The 14,600-nt window shown below is 31.2% G+C and overlaps 1 long non-coding RNA gene across 1 annotated transcript; it reads left to right on the forward strand.

The window, feature by feature from the left end:
* The first annotated feature begins 3,749 nt into the window (after positions 1 to 3,749).
* On the forward strand, positions 3,750 to 10,342 carry LOC143255270 (uncharacterized). The gene is made up of 3 exons (XR_013030491.1): positions 3,750 to 3,889; positions 7,559 to 8,914; positions 9,166 to 10,342. It is a non-coding gene; the product is annotated as an uncharacterized LOC143255270 (long non-coding RNA).
* Positions 10,343 to 14,600: the final 4,258 nt, after the last annotated feature.

The following is a 14,600-nucleotide window of genomic DNA, read 5'->3' on the forward strand; positions in this document are numbered from 1 at the left end:
TAAACACAATATGTTACTCACAAAACAGAGATAATGACTTTTTAAGTTACAAAATGATTTATACTATGTGTATACTTGCTATTTGTATTCTATTTAGAGCAAATACAGTTATGTGGCACAACTCCCAAAAGTTAAATATAAATAATAAAAAAGTAACAAAGCAATAATCAGAATAGAGATGATAATAACATTAAACAAAGTGGGAACAAAAAATGTTAGTATTTTAAAAGAAGCAATATTCTAAAAGATAAATTGGTACAAAATAAATTACAAAAATCTTAAAGGGGTAAAAAGTAAAATGTGCATTAAAGAAACTACAGAAGTGAAAAACACTTATAAAAAAAAAAAGATTTATCTAGGGAACAGATATATGTTTCACGAAAACATAACAGCAAGATAAAATCTAACTTCTCAGATGCCTCTTCACCTATTTAATGCAACAAAATATCCAAATAGGATAAATCAGCTTATTCCAGAGGTTGCACATATAGAAAAACTTCATATACTCAATATAAAAAAATAGATATACATCTGGGGAAGGCAGTTTCATCGGGTACATGTGTTTCCCACTCATTTCCAAAAGAGGCATCACATCTTTGGGCTGTGATATGGTTCACCATCAGAAAAGACCACTGTTTTTATCTATAGCATCTTTCATGCTACAATGATCATCTCTAACAAAAAACATGCATGATGCCCTCAGTATCTCACACAATCCTGTAAATAACCAAGTTTAGAAGCTCCCTTCACAAATTTTCTATATTTAAGAACAAACCTTAAAATACAGTGAAAATCTAAAAAATATATTTAAAACCAAGAAAGTAAAAATATGATACATTTGCATACCACACTTTTCTTCTCCATTTTATTTGCTGCTACTCTGGCCATCTCTAACCTCAAAAACTTAAAACCAATTAAAATTGAACTTATATATATGCCAATCAAATTAATTTTCTCTTACCCCATTAAAGCACTTGTCCAACAATACAGAATAAAATTTAAAAAATGAATTTATTAAGCATTATTAATCCAAAAGATTGCAGAACAATTTAAGCATAATAAAATAAATATGATAAAATTAGTAGATATAATAAAATCTTTACATTAAACAACAGTATTAAAAAGCATTGAAATTAAAGCCAGTATACAGCAATAATGAAAAAATCAAATGGAATGTATCAAATCATGCCATAAGTAATGTCAGAAAATTTAATACAGAAACTGCATCAGTATTTCTGTCTTTGTAGAAGGCTTTAATGACTAAAATATGTAGTAGGATGTGTATAAAAATGTTCAGACAAATAAAAGAAACTAATCAAACTCCACGTTTTCAGATCATTAATCAAATAAACCCTCATGAAGATGGATGTGTCTGAGAAGCACATAAAGCATCCAATGCTTTAAGAGTTTAAAAAGGAACAGAAACAACATGAAACATTCAAGGTATTTATGGTGTGGAGTCTCTCAATGAATGAAAGTGTCAAAGGTGGTTTTAGAAATTCAGATCAGGTGGCTATAGCTTAAGTGATGTGCCACATTCAGGTCGTCCTGTTGAGTTTAATGATGACTTGCTGCTGGCTGCACTTGATGAAGATTGTGCTGTAACAGTTGAAGAACTAGCACAGAAGCTTAATTTAACCCATTCAACAGTTCACTCTCATTTGCAACAGCTTGGAAAGGTGTCAGAACCTGGAAAAGGGGTCCCCCATGATTTGACAGAAGCCAACCTTAGAGCAAGAGTGGACCATTTGCACTTCTCTGCACTCTCGTTAATGTAACTCAGCTTTTTTGGACAGGTTAGTGACTGGAGATGATAAATGGATATTTTATAAAATGCTAAGCACCACAGTCCATGGTTCAGTGCAGGTGAACTGGCTAAAGCACAGCCCAAAATGTTGCTGCCACTCAATGTAACGATGACATCAGACTTCTACTGTCAAAAGTTAGAGCACTTGAATGTTGCATTGAAAGAAAAAGAGACCTGCTTTGATCAATCATAAAGGTATTGTGTGACACCAGAATAACGTACAGTCCTATACAGCAAGATTTACATCTGTAAAGATTGAAGAGCTAGACTAGGAAAAACTTCCACATCCTCCTTATTCTCTAGACCTTGCCCCATCTGATTATCATCTATTCTGAAGTTTGCAGAACTATCTTGATGTAAAAGAGCTTGAAACACTTGAAGATGTCTAAACTACCCTCTCTACATTCTTTTCCTCCAAATCCAAAGAATTTTGTAGAAGTGGCATTCAGAAGCTTGAGAATCATTGGCAGAAGTAATTAATAATAATGGAACATGAATTATTAATTAAATAACATTAAAAACGTTTGAAATCCTTTCTCTTTTTATGAACCTAAAACTGGACATTACTTAAGGGATGACCTGACAGTATCTAAATGTTCAAAAATAAAAGCAAAACATAATTGAACAAAAATATATAATGCACATTCTTCACAACAGTACACAAGCACATCAAAATAAACTCTAATAACTCAATACATACTTGCACAAAATGAAGTAGCAAAATAATCATGTAAACAAAAGCAATTAAAAAATATATATTCACACAATCTACAATTAAAATAGTTCACCTACTGAAGCCTCAATAGCATGCTTTTCAATACAGTGCTAAATTTACAGTGCATTGTGACGATCCAGAAATGGATCTTTTGGACCCTAAAAAAGTGTTTTTTCATTCTTTGCTAGCTCATCTCAGCAGATTATCATCCTTTCAGAGGTTAAAATAACTCAGGCCTAAATCCTCTCTGCTGCCTGTTGTTCATAGTGATACTTTTGAACCTAAACCTCATGATGTGCAAGTTGTTTCAGTATTTTGGTTTGTGTGCATATTGTGGTCCTACTTTTTTTCTTATGGCAAATTCTTGTCTATAGTATGCTACTTGTTGCTGTTGAGCTGTCAAGATAGAGGCTCCCTCCCTAATATCAGTATCCACAGCTGCTGTCATGGAGATTGAAGGTTAAAACATTGCTAATATCCAGCAAGTGTATTACTCTCACAGATTTTCCTGACATTTTAACCCTTTCTTCCTGCATAATTTCAGTTTAAGGAAAGTTCTTCTCAACTAAAAGATGTAATGGTTAGCACAGAGATAAGAAGCACAAGTAATGTCATTTCTGCTTTTCCACACTGTAACCTTGTAATAGGCACTTACAGACTGAGCCATGGTCCTCAGGTGTTGCTAAAACCTCAGGTTTCACTTCTAATGATGACCTTATTGGTTTGGTCACAGAGATTGTTTCAAAGTCAATTCTATGTCATTTATTTTCATTTTAATGTTTATTCCATTAAATCTAATACAGTTATCACCTGCTACATAAATACTTATAAATTTTCGTTACACACGTTATCGTGATTATATCTACACTTACCAATTATCAAAATATTTTTTCATTTCCATACCCAAAGGGCCATAAGGTACACGTGACAGAAATGTTTTTCCCCCTGAAATGTTGCAATATATCCATACTTTTAATAAATTTTAAGCAATTCAGTTTTTTTCTTTTGTGCACATTACTTAAATCACAACAATTATCAAAGTTGATTCTACATGAATTAAAACTCAATACTATTGATTCACGTTTATTAAATGACAAGTTCACAACTTATTTACGCTCACACTTTGGGAGTAATACTAATGATATAAACGAGACAATCTACCCATTCCGTAAAGTGTGACGTACTGAACTTGTAATTTATTACTTATCAAACCAAAACATACCGAACCTATAACTGGTAGGGGTGTTAATGCTTCAGTATTGTTGTGTTAATTTCAATACGTACAAACCAATCGCAATTAAACAATGGATTATCTTGCTGTATATTTACAACTGATGATAAAGGAAACACCGGCTACATATAGTGAGGTATGAAGTATGCTTTACTTTTAGATAACCACCTAAAATTAAAACGTGATGACGAGAAACTCATTTGAAGTAAAAATGTATCTCGGGACGGCTTTGTTAACCTGAAGATGACCTAAGGTCGAAAGATTGTTCTCTACTTTATTAGTAAAAGTTTTGATACCCATACCAGCCACCCTGAGATACATTAAACTTAAAACGGCTAAGAATGTATTTCAACTCTTTCTCCACAATAAAATTTAAAACGATACTATAGTCAATGTAAGTGATGTAGCCTATATAAAATGTTCGCTGAAGGTATTACTATTACTGTTACATTGGAATAATAATAATTTTGTATTTCGTAGAAGAAAAAAATCATCCACTCTTCACAATATATGTAATGAATTATGTCGACAAATGACTGTTGAGTTGAGTGGTAATTCGATCAAAAGAAAAACAAGCATGCGGTACTGTAGCATAGATTGGAGAGACTGGATCAGGCATGATAAACAATATTGACAACTTTAATGTAAATTTAAAAATTAAACAGACTGTTTATAGTAAAGTATTAGGCCTATTCCTACTTGGGCATTACGGTCGAGTGTGGATATAACGTAGATGAAAGACTATTCCACGGAATACTAAATAATTATAATCTATGAAAAATACTTACTCAACTATAGTACTGTGAGTACTGAGTTATTCATTTTCCAGAAATAAGCAGAAAAATATCAAAATAGTTTAAGGCAATACATATAAAGTGAAATTTCAATACAATTATCAAAAGTTTGGTTGCAAGAAATAATAAACAAATTGTAGTTCTGTAACAATAATGTACTGTAGTGTGAAGCAAAGAGAATAAAAAAATATCCGATATATTTTCATGTGTCCAGAACAACTAAACTATGAAAATCAATCTGGCAACTCAAAATTTCTTTGTTCTGCACAACAACTTGCATGCTATAGAAAAACAAGAAACAAGGCAAGTTGTAGTACAAGAAAATCAGCAAGAAATGAAGGGTTATAATTTGACTCAAAATCATTTAGGCATGAACAGTGATCTAGCAACTGAAAATTTCTTTGCTCCATGACAAACTTACATATTATTGATGAAGAAACTAGACAAATTCAGTGCCATCAAACTTGGAGTAGATTGTATAAAATAAGAGTTTGTGATATATGTGCTTATATTGTATGCATATACCCCAAGCAACTGAGGTACAGAAGACTGGTGACAGAGAGTTTCTATGCTCTGCAATAAAACATATATTATTAAATACAAATAGCAATTGAATTCAACAGCACCTAAATCATTATGGAACAAAGAAAGTAAGGGACTGTAATATACACAAGTACATGCAGTTATGCAATGTTTATTCTCCAAAAATGACTCGGATATGGGAAAACACACTGACTACCCGATAATTTCTTGGTTCTGCAAAAAAACTTGCACATTATTGAAGAAAAGGACCAGAAAAATCCAGCGATGCTAAAATGGGCATGGCATAAGTATAATAATGGCTTGGCAAATAAGTAGTTGCACTGTATGCACCCACCCAGTATGACTGAAGTATGGAAAAAACCTAGTGAATTTAATAATTAATTTGCTTAATGAATGAATATATACACATTATTGAAGAAGAATAGCAGTTGAAATCAAGGAAATCACATCACCATGAAACAAAGAAATTAAGAGACTATAATATATAAATATACCTAATGTGATTATGGTGAGAAAAATCCTCTGGCAACTATAATAATTTCTTTGCTCCACAACAAAACTTGCAAAGTGTTAGAGGGGAACCTAAATTATTCCAGTGCCACCAACAAAGAAAAAAGAAAAAGATTAATGTGTAGGAAAGAAAATAATGTCCCATAATATACATAGATATATGTACTTCCACTTTGTGCCTACACCAAAATGTCAATGAATTTTTTAGGGTTTCTTCTGTAATAACATAAAAGTTTTGTTGTAATGCATGAAAATTTTCAGAGCCACCAATAACTAGCTTGTTTTGGATATATGCATACAGTACAAACACAGTTATCTGTGTGTGTGTGTATATATTTTTTTTTTATACAAGTCCTTGTTTACTTTGCTTCAAGTCAAATTAAGCATCAAAGGATTCATCTTGTTTTGTCACATTGCAAAAAAAATCATCAGAGGGATTTTCTTGCCGAAAGTATTTTGTTTAAATGCATATGTTATAGTCCATTATTTTCTTTGCACTTCACCAGGTTTGTTGTCATTGTATTCATCTGGTTTTCTTCTTCAATAATATGCAAGTTTTGTTGTGGAGCAAATAAATTATGAGTCATTAGAGGGTTTCCATGTCTCAGTCAATTGGGATATATATCATACTTCCATAAATTATTTTCTCCATGCTTATGTGATGTGAATGAATGTGTCTGCTTTTACTCTTTGAAAATATTCAAGTTTTGTTGTGGAACAAAGAAATTATTAGAGTTGCTAGAAGGTTATTCAATCTTCATTTATTTCAGATATATCCTTATAGTATGTCTCTTTATGTTACAGGCCATTATTTTCTTTAATCCTTGCTGAGTTTGGTGTCCTTGAATTTGTATTTTAATTCTGTAATAATAGCAAGTTTTTTTCAGGGAGTAAAGAAATTTTAGAGTCACCAGAATGTTTCATTCACATTAATCAATTACAATATAAGCACAAAGTAAAAGTGCATATACCTGTGTATATTATAGTCTCTTAATTTCTTTGCTCCACACTTTCTCCATCAAATTTACCTATTTTCCTTTTCAATGTATAAATTTTGTTAATGGAGCAAATACGTTATCAGAGTCACCAAAAGGCTTTCCTACCTAGGTGGTTTGGATGTGTGAGTGTATTATAATCTTATGTTCTCTTTGATCTTCACTGGTGTGGTGTCATTGAATTCATGTGATTTTTTTTTAAAGTAATTTATAAGTTTTGTTGCAAAGAAATTTCAAAACAATAAATGTTTGTCATACCTAAGTCATTTTGGATATGTGTTTATAGTATAATCATATACATCTGCTTACATGATAGGCTCTTTAATTTCGTTGTTCCATGCCAGTTTTTGTGTCATCGGATTTCTCTGGTTTTTCTCTTTACTTATATGCAAATTTTTTCTCGTGAAGCAAAGAAATTGTCATAATCATCACAGAACTTTCAGATATTTGGAATATCTCTATATGTTATGTGCTTTTATTTTCTTTCCTTCACACTGATTTTGATAGTATTAAATATACCTGGTATTCTTTAGTAATATAGTAGTTTTCTCATGGTGCAAAGAAGTTTTCAAGTTGCCAAAGTGTTTGCCTTTCCTCAGTCATTTTGGATATATGACTATAGTATAATCAAAATGAAATTACTATTTTACAAAACATTGATAAGTATCAATCCATGTTGTACCAAGTGCCAGTATTGTATAATACTAATTACTGCCATTATTAATGAATACCTGCAGGGTTCATTTGTTTGAATGGAATGCTAAGTTAAAATTTGAAATGTAAATCTAACATTTTTTGCAAGATTAATTTGGCATCAGACCTAGTTCTTGTATTGATTATTGTAATTTACATATAAAAAAAATCTATAATTAAAGTTGTAAACATGAAAGGCACTACACACATTCATATGTAAAAATAAATAATGGTAGCATAGAGTTTTCCAACTACCTTAACATTTAATAGGTGCAAGTATTTCACACCAACCTCTAACAGCAGGTATTGTAGGTGGCACTTCTTTCCTAAGGGAAAACCAGAAGGGCCAACTAAATACAAATGGAATGAGAATAGTTTCTCATCTACAGAGAAAGGGTAAAGTCTTTTGACAAGTTTTTTTTTTTTGAAAGTGTAATTTCATGTACAATACTTATGCAGGTATAGATTCATTATTTCTGATATATTCAGGTTGTAAGTGTCATGGTTCATCACTTGTAAATTACGATATAGTACTTACCTCCATTCACAAGCTACTCTCATTCAATGCTGCTCTCAATATGCAAATTTTTCTTTACATGTGCCACAAGCCTTCCACTCCTCCACCTTTCTTTCAACCAACATATCTCACATTTAAATAGTGTCACCTCTTAACCAATAGTAGCATGTGACTCCCTCTACACTCCTCTACCAAACTATCACTTCTAATTTGACAGTGTTTAAGACACTCTTTTGTGTGCCTAGTGCTTCTCGTATGACAAATCTTTTTTTTTCTTCCACCATACAGAGTGATTACTTTTCAAAAGTCCTCTACACTTGTCTCTCCACAACAGGCAGTTGCTGTCCATTCTACAAATGGTTCATTCTTGTCACTATATTTCTGCACTTCAATTTCATGAACCTTTACTTGTTATTCTGGTGATTTCACTTAGATGTATTTTCTGAGAGAAATGCTGGTTTAAGAACTAATTTGGTCCTACTATTATGTCAGTAAAATAACATGTAACGCATCATAACAAGGATTTTGATTGTCTTTTCCCACCTATAGTTTTTTTTTTGTTCCTTCCCATTGACAGTCTGAGGAATCACCTATACCTAATTTGATCTTTACAAATTTTGTCTGAGGTTCACGATGTTTTATCCCTTTTCCTTATCTCTTATTCACCTTGTTCTTCCTTACTGCATGAACAAGCTTCCCAAACATTTTTTTGTATTTTTCCTTACTCCTCTGATATTTGGGTACATGCTGATCAGTTTGTCTCATAATTGAGTGAGAGGATCAGCATGCTATGCCCCCTGAGAACCTTTGATCAGTTCACCCATTTTTACCATCATGTGGACTATCCATTTTCAGATCAACAGTTGCTAGATTTATTTTTAGTTGTTCACAAAACTTTGAAGTGATAGTTTGGTAGAGGGAGTCACATATGTCATGTGAGCATATCATGCTACTATTGGTTAAGAAGTGTCACATGATGATATACATGAGAGACATGTTGAAAAATATAGTAATTTCATGGTAGTGAAAGGTTTGACATGCATAAAGAAAAAGTTCACATATAGGGAACAGCATTGAACAATATCTAATACCTAATATTGTGGGAGTAGGTAAGTACCTTCAGTATAGGAAAATTATAACAGCTAAATAAAAAAATAAAACAATATCACCTGTATTTGTTATTTACACACTTAGGCAATTAATGGCTACCTTAGTCCACCTCTTTAAACATGTAATTTAGTTAATACAAACATCCAACTGATTAAAATACATGTGCAAGTGGACATTGAACTGTAAACACTAAAATAAACATAGCTTTCATTACATATATTTTATTGATGGATCTTTCTTTTTTTCCAAGAAAAAAAAATTGAAGAAATTTGCTAAAGACATTTGCGTGGACAAGGACCTTTAGACAATCTTCTTACACTTTTAATCAGTGTTGCTGCTGCTTCACATGAACAGGAAACAAGAAGATCTTCATTTAATTCAGTGTCATTAGAAGTAGAAAATGATTTATTGAGGCATAAGATCCAAAAACTCCAATAAGTGTTCCCAGGTAACTTGTCCATCTCGTGAGTCACCCAGCTATCAACTTTTCATGATGAATATACCATTGGATTTCCTACATTACCAGTATATTTTATGTAGGCTGCCAGTATTATTTCTTCATGAATCATCCACTGGATAGCTTACATTAAGAGTATAATTGCAATTTACTAAAAGGTATTATTGACCTGATCATCCTGTCACCAAGAGATAAATTTTCTAGCAATACAATAATGAGGAATCACTAGATATCTACATGCCTCGAATAATTATTTTAATAAACAGGAAGTAATGAAATATAAGAAAATATGTTTATGAAGCAATGATGTTTATAGAACAATGATAGCTCAAGAACATACAAAGAAAGTTGTTGCTGTATGATCAAATAATATCTAGTTTAAGATAAACTGATGCTATCAAGTATAACAGAAAAGTTATTTAAAACAGAGATTCAGAGAAAGCTGCTGAAAACATCCTCTAATTGTTTAGATTGGAACAGATAGACACTATCAACATTAAAAGGGGTTATGCAAGCTATAAACTAAAGATGAGAAACTGTCCATTGTATGTTTGAAATGAAGTGAATTGATGCTATTGAGGTTAAAAGGGGTTAAGCAAATTTGGATGTTGAAACCAAGAAAACCTTAGATGGTGGACCTATGCTACATTATGAGCTATTCTTTCCAAGAGGATCATTAACTAATAAACTTAGAAGTTCTTAAACAAGAGAGAAGCCTTGACCATGTGATGACAAGTGTAAAAAATCACAAACAGGAAGTCAGCTGACATCATGGTGCTATACTTAGTTATACCATTTTTAGCCCAAGCTCTTTGTAAGTATTATCATGTCATTCTTTCTTAAACATCAGTCATTATGTTAGTAGAGTTAAAATGAATGCTAATGATAAACATGAATAAAAATAAATTATGTATATATTTATATGTGTGTAAATATTAATTGTTTGATGACTTAAATAAAAGTGTTATTGGAAGTCTTAGTCTCAAGTCTCTTTGTTTTAACTTTAAACCCTTGAATTAGTACCTGTGTGCTCTATTTGCCCACTGTATCCTCTCTTCAAATAAATATTTCATGTAACAACAGGTAGTATTAGTCGAAACTCCAATGACTAAGCTGAAACAACTCACTCGGTCTGCCTGCAAGTCAGCCCAAGACCATGTTACAATAAATATTTTATTGAACTGTGTATAAAACTTTCATAAATAAATTCAAAATGTGGCAACTTTCTTGAAAAAAAAATCAACTAATTATATTGTACAATTAAATGAATCTTCAATTTTGCTACTGTTACAGACCTGACATCTTTGTAATGGTGTTTCATAAAATTTGGTTTGAAATAGTGCTCAATTTAAACACCTAATATAAAATCACTGGTTTTATAGCCTGGTAAACATACAATATAATATTTGTTAATTTGTTATGAATTTGTAAGTCAGATATATATCTACTCCATTTACACACTTCATTTACATAAATAAGTTTATTCCTTATTACTACCATATTACAATAAATTGCAATATTACAATATATCTATTGCTGATAGTGGAAGGGAACCTCTTTTTATGGCTCCAAAAAATGGCCTGAATGTACTTGATGTGATGTAGTTTTACTTGTAGACAAACCTCAGTGAAAAAAAAAAAAGATACATTCAGTTACATAACTGTTATAAAATAATTTCTTTATTTATAGTTCCCCTGTGGTAAAATATAAGTCTTCAGATTTACAATACTAAAATCAGGGGTTATGTTTCCCTCAGTGGACACAACAGATAATCTGATGTGGCTTTGCCATAACAAAACACACACATTGTTTATTTTTAATAATATTAATATTTATATAATTAGGCAATTAATTCTGTGCTTCATTCTGTAATCTGTACAAAATAAAATTATTTTATTATTGGGGTTTTAAAACAAAAATAATTGTACAATGTGTGAAACATAAGCAATAGAAATTGTTTGATAATAAATTAAACATCTGTTTACCAAATTGGATTATTGCATTGCCTGATGGTTCTTTCAGTCTCAAATATAGCCATATAGCAAACTTGCTGGTATTTGCCACATACTCATAAGTTTTGACATGTTTTCCCAGATTGTGTAAAGAAAGATTAATAATATCTTTTAGATTTAAATCTGAGAAAAAAAAAAATTGAGGCATGTTTTATTCTTCGTGATGATCACCTTTACAGCAATTTTTTTTTCTAAAAAATTACATTCATACAGTATACACATATTATTCTTATGATGTGTAAATATCTACTTAATATTGTTATTTTTTATTGCACAAAATATTCTTTTATTCATAAAAGAAATAATCTTTAATACAATCATTTAATACTAAATATAGCTCTGGAGAAAGAATTCACCCCAAGTCTGTAAATCTTCAAGTGAGTATAGCCTTTGTTCTATCCATTAGATGTTCTTTTCTTGGACAGGCCTTGTTATTCTAGCTAAAACATGAAACTTACAGTAGGAAATGTAGACTTACATGAATTTGAAAGTACAATCATAAATTGTGTAAAAAATGAAGTTCTACCTACTATACAGATCCATGGTAAAGCAACATCACAGAAAGAGCAAAGTTCCTTTATACACAATTATTTACCTATTTTTCAAAATTCAATTAGATGAATATAATATAAAATGTTTGTGAATATGAATAAATATTCAAATTAATAACTTTTCCAAAGAAAGTTGTATATCATATTAAGATGATCTCAATGTATTAACAATCTTACCTTTTCTTCATTCTTAAAATGTGACCTTTTTTTTTTAGTAACTATAAGAAGAAGAAGATTTTTCTATAAAACAGAATATTTCCTTGTCTTTTACATGGGTACTGGAAAGTAACCCATATGACGTTAGTTAATTTCACCTTGTTTTTTTTGAGTGGTTTATTGTCCAGGAAGTATTACTTTGAAGTGACTAGTGACAGTCATGCTAATTGAACTTTTAAATTTGAAGCATTTTATTTTCATAACAGGTCTACTTATAGTTTTGGTCCTAATTACTTATGATTTACATTCACATGCTTGTTCTGCTGATCTATGACATGTTTATCTTGTAAGATTGGCCACAATAATATCAAATAGTAACACTTTGATGCATTTTCTGAGTGAAATACTGGTTTTAGAAATAATTTGTTCCTAATACTGAATTACTAAAATAATGTAATGCATCACGGACATTTGTAAACACTTGTCAAACAACAAATTCTACTTTTATTTTGTGATAGTTTTGTTACCATTCATTTCTTACACCTTCTGTAATTTAGTTCAGCTATGAGTTTTAGTTCTCTTAAATCACTAACTTCCACTTTGTTCAGAGCGTGTTGATTTTGGGTTTGTGTATATTATGAAACTGACACAAGCTTCCTCCAGTGGTGATATATAAATTTTAATGTTGTGAAAGATTATGTAGATTTGACCTTGTGGTCTAAATTACTAAATGAAAACTTCCCTTGATCTTAAATGATTTAGAATTATTGCTTGTTATTGTGTGAGATTTTAAGTGGTTAAATTTTGAAACATTGTGTTATTCTCTGGTAAAAAAGGTTTTTCTTCTTCTGGTTCTTTTACCTACTTTCCTCAACATTTAATGAAATTAATAACATTGAGATTTATGATGTATTGTTTATTAATGTTTGTATCAAGACTTGAACAGACATTAGTTTACTAATTGTTTTTTGGAAGTGGTAGAATTTGTATTCTAGTTGTTAAAAAAGTTTTATTTTGGATTTCTGTTGTTATACTTTAATAAGTTATTTTTGTTTGACCCTGTCATAGCAGTGTTTTCTTTAGTTCTTTTCTTTAGTTGTTTTGATAGTTGCTTCAAATTACCTCATTTATGGCTAACTTGTCTTTCAGCTTATTGTTATGATAATGTATAATAATTAATTTTGAAATAAGGCATTAGCAGTACTCCTTTTTTTGGAATATATATATATATATATGTGTGTACCAAAATTAGTTTAATTAGATTCAAAATTTGTATAACTTGTGGAAGGTATGTTAAAATTAGACTTGATTTTCTATACCAATTTCAACAAAGTAACTTACTTCTGCTCGCTTACGTACCTATCCTTGTTCAGTGCTGCCCTCAAATTTTTCACATACCACAAGTCTTTCACTCCCAATGCACTCCTTAATTTGCGTGCTTCAAATTATTCTTGCATGCAACAAACTTCAAGCAGTAGTAGTGCTACATACCTACATGACTCCTGTTGGCCCGGCTGTTAAAGCACTTGACTCATAATCTGAGGATCATGGGTTCAAATCCCCCGTCACACCAAACATGCTCACCCTTTCAGCCGTGAGGATGTTACAATGTAGGGTCAATCCCACTATTCATTGATAAGAGTAGTCCAAGAGATGAATAGCTGCTTTCCCTTTAGTCTTACACTGCTAAATCAAGGACAGCTAATGCGGATAATTCTCGTATAAGTTTGCACAAAATTCAAAACATAAACAAACAAACAGACACCTGTTATGCTGCTATTCTAGCTAACAATTTTTGTTCGGCAGAGATTATGTTCAGACATTTAAGTTTGTATTCTTTTAAAAGTTTTTTTTTTTTCCTGTCAAATACAAATAATGTTTCTAGCTTCATCTGATATAACTAACTTTATAATATTCTCGATTAAGACAAACGTCTTTTTTACTTTTATTTTACTGATGAAAGTAACTGAAACAACCTTTTCAGTAATTTCATATTTTTGTGTTCCTTGTAGTTTGCAACACAGATATAAAGGGTGAACAAATTTGTTTTTTCCTGGAGTTGGTCACTATATGAATTGTATACATACCTCAGTGAACTCACTGCTTCTGTATTGGCACCTGTAACAGCAGTCTTAAAAATCTTTTTATCATACCTCGAACATCTTTTCATAAGAGTTTTCCAGCTTAATATATTCAGTAACTTCCACTGAATACCATTACCAAACTTTTATTAAAGCAAAATTTGTTGTTGCTAAACACGCGATACACTGCGACAGAGTTATTATGGACCAGATCTGTACTAACCAGTAGATGGGTTTGTCAGATCATCGTGTTACTTGGTAGGGTCCGATATGTTTTAAAAATTGATCATATGTGAGCAAACCAAATAAATGAATTTCTTTTATAAACGTTTAAATGCTATTTGTCTTAATATGATTTTAATTGACTAAAATATGTAATATTGTACATAATGCATGAGCGTTACATGAAATACTGATGACGTAAAATA

The sequence above is a fragment of the Tachypleus tridentatus genome, chromosome 7 (genome assembly GCF_004210375.1).
Source record: "Tachypleus tridentatus isolate NWPU-2018 chromosome 7, ASM421037v1, whole genome shotgun sequence".
Lineage (NCBI taxonomy): Eukaryota > Metazoa > Arthropoda > Merostomata > Xiphosura > Limulidae > Tachypleus > Tachypleus tridentatus.